The following is a 3,641-nucleotide window of genomic DNA, read 5'->3' on the forward strand; positions in this document are numbered from 1 at the left end:
TGAATGGATTAGTGGGAGCAGGCTGGTAGCTTTATAAGGAGAAGAAGAGAGCATGTTAGGACGCTCTTGTCCTCCTAGCCATGTGATTCCCAGTGCCACTCTGGGACTGTGCAGAGAGTTCCCACCAGGAAGGCCCTCACCAGATGTGTCCCCTGGACTTTGGACTTCCCAGCCTCCAGAATTGTAAGAAATAAATTTCTTTTCTTTATAAGTACCCAGTTTCAGGTATTCTGTTATAAGTGACAGAAAACAGACTAATACCAAGCTGTAGACTTTAATTCATGTGTTGATATTGGGCTGTTAATTAGTATGGCACCAAGTGTATCATACTACTGTAAGATGTTGATAATAGGAGGAACTGGGGGCAGGGTTGGGGGCATATGGGAACTTTGTACCATCTGCTCAATTATTTTGTAAATCTAAAGCTAACCTAAAATTAAATTTAAAGTCTATGTTTTAAAAAAGCAATGTTACCTACACTCTCACCTGACATATTTAAACTCCTGAGGTTGGTAATGACAGTTATCAAATGCTAAGTGCCTCTGATGTGGCAGGCACTGTTACATATATTATCATATTTAATCTTCAGAACAACCCAATAAGGTAGGAAGTATTATCCCTATTTGGTGAACGAGGAAATCGAGCCTTAGAGATTTCTAGTGACATATCCTTGGCTGCAGAGCAGTTAAGTGGCAAACCCAGGAGCTGAACCCAGGCTCTTGCCTTTTTGTTTTCTTCCAAAGAATGATGGTACATGTCAGATTGTTTGATCTGATTTTTGCAGTAGAAAAAAATGGCTTCTTTAACTCCTATTTATATTAACCCCTCTCCACAAACTGCCTGACACCTACTGAAAAAAAATCCAGACTACCTTCTCTGGCCCGAATCTTTTCATCTATGACTTCTTCCCTTTCATCTTCCCTACACCAGTGCCAGTATCTCTACTTCTCAACCCCTCTCCACAAACTGCCTGACACCTACTGAAAAAAAATCCAGACTACCTTCTCTGGCCTGAATCTTTTCATCTATGACTTCTTCCCTTTCATCTTCCCTACACCAGTGCCAGTGTCTCTACTTCTAATTTCCCAGCAAGTTCTCTTTCTCGCCTCTATTTTAAATTCCACAAACATGGATTGACTTCTTAGTAAATGTAAAAACCTGCCAGGACTGAGGGTAATTTACAGAACTTCTGAGATTCAATCCAGATCCCCAGAGCAACTTGATATGTAATGAAAACACAGACATGCAATCCACCATCACATAAAGCAGATGAGCTACGTGCTAGACCAGAAGAGGAGAGTGCTAAGGGAGGGAGTGATTCATTAGACCTAGGGGATCCTGGAAGGCTTCCCAGAGAGGGGCTGTTTGAGCTTGTCTGATGAGTAGATCTAGGCAGGGAGAGAAGAGGAATGGCATACCCACTCCTAGAGAGCTCCTGTTCAGCTCTGCCTGCCCCAACCTGACTCATCCTTCCAGCCCCTACTCTTTCTCTGCACCTCCCTTGTCGCACCCCACCTTTCACAATAATCACTTACTCTTCTAACCTGTGTTATAGTTAACTGTGTGCTTGCCTTATGTCTTTTACTAAGCTGCAAAGTCTTGAGGAAATGGGACACTCCCACTTCATCTTTGGTTCCCCATCCATTGAGCCCAGAACCGGCCCATCACCAGTTTCTAACATATGCTTTGAACGTATGGGTACATGAGTGTAAACTGGGCCACTTAAAAGATTTTTTTTTTTCAAGGTGAACCATTTTCAGATTCCTTCAGGCATTCATTTAATAATGTTAATCAAAATTACTACTGTAGTAATTTTGTGCCAGGCATTTGTGCTAAGTGTTGGAGATAAAAGTGGTAAACATGGGTACGGACCTACCCACGTGAAGCTGACCTTATAAAGGGGGTGACAGACATTAAATGAATAAACATTTAAACAAACATTTGTTGAGTCGTAATTGTGATTATTGTCAAGAAGAAAAATAGAGATCAACAATAACAGATAACATGTACATAAGAATTCACCAGTTGTCAGTTACTGTCCTAGGCACTTCCCACGGGTTAACTCATTTGATCCTTACCAAAATCTGAAAGATATGACCATTTTACAGGTGAGAAAACTGAGGCACAGGAGGAACAGGTAACTTCCCCATGACACAGCTAGTAACTGGTGGTGCCAGTGTTATGAGACTTTAACAAAGGAACCTAATCTAGGTCAGTCTACTCAGGGAAAGCTTTCCTGAGAAAGTGACATCAAACTGAGTCCACAAGGGTGAATAACAGTCAGCGAGGCAAAGAGGCCCCTATAGGGAGTGTTTGGGCAGGGAGAAGTCCTGGAGGAGGCAAGGAGCTGAGCTAACTGGAAGTGAAAGGGAAGTAGTGAAGTTGGTGAGACAGGCAATGACCATGCTAAGAAATCTGAATTTTACCCTAAAAACAATGTACACTTTTAGTAGGGTAGTAATAGGATCAGATTGGAGCTTTTAAAAGCTCCCTCTGGAAGCTGTGGGGGAGAATGGCTTGGGGAGCCTGGAGGATACATTCCTGTATGTGGTTAGGAGAGAAGATGATGGGCTGAATTGGGGTGTTGGCAGTGCAGATGGGGAGCTATTAGATTTGCTAAATTTAGGAGAGAGAAGCAAAAGGATTTGGAAATTGGTAATGGCAGCAGGGAGAGATGGAAGTGTTAAAAGTTGGCACTCCAGGTTTCTAGTTTGGGTCCTTGCGTGGACGATGGTGCATCTGGTAACGATGGGGAAGACTGGAGTTCAGGTTTAAGGGGGAGATGAGGATTGAAGTTCTGGCCATTATGAGTTTGAAGTGCTGCAAGCCCTCCAAGTGGAGAGTTGTGTAGGCCGTTGGATGTGTTTAGAGGACAGGCAGGGGTGGAAGTTGAGGCTTGCATCCATAGACCTGCCTGCGGGTACAAAGAGCACAGAAGGCAGCCAAGCCACGCCCCAAGGAGCCCTCATGTTTAAATGTCCACCCTATTCCCCGTGTTGCTGGTCAGAGCATTTCCTACTGTCTTTCATCATCCACATCCTGTGAGTGGTTCAGAAGCAGCTCTCTGCAGCCCCGACTACACATCCGCAAGCACTCCTCTTCTGGCTCCCGGGCAAGGGCTCCGAGTGGGAAGGCAGAGGGGAAATGAAGCGGGGACCCAGCAGCTCTAACTGAGGTCTGAGACCTAGTCACACTCAGCGCTCACCGCCGTCCGCACGCCTCCCTCTCACGCGGAGCTCCTGGAAGGGTCCAGAGCTCCCTCTGCAACACCCCCTCACTCGATTGGACTTTTACAGCACCCGTTGTTCTCGAAGCTTTTGTAGCTCCTTTTAACTCTATTTTGCCCTGTAAAAATGTTGGAGATGGGGCCAACATGGCACCCATCCTATGCACAGGGAAAGGAGTCGTTTGCAGAACTGATTTCAAAAATCCCGGGTGCCAGGACGTGGAGAAAATGAGGATGGCGGGTGGGGCGAGAGAGTTGGGGTGGACCGAGGGGCGCGGGATGCAGCCGCGCCCACCGCGCCCCGCGTCGCCGGGGTTTCCGGAAACTCCACGCCCCTGGGTACTCCTCTCCCCGGGTGGTGCCGGAAGGGCGTTGCGGGCGGGCTACGGGCGCACGGGTCGGCGGGCAGGCAGCT

Source organism: Galeopterus variegatus, unplaced genomic scaffold (genome assembly GCF_000696425.1).
Source record: "Galeopterus variegatus unplaced genomic scaffold, G_variegatus-3.0.2 Scaffold791, whole genome shotgun sequence".
NCBI classification, from domain to species: Eukaryota; Metazoa; Chordata; class Mammalia; order Dermoptera; family Cynocephalidae; genus Galeopterus; species Galeopterus variegatus.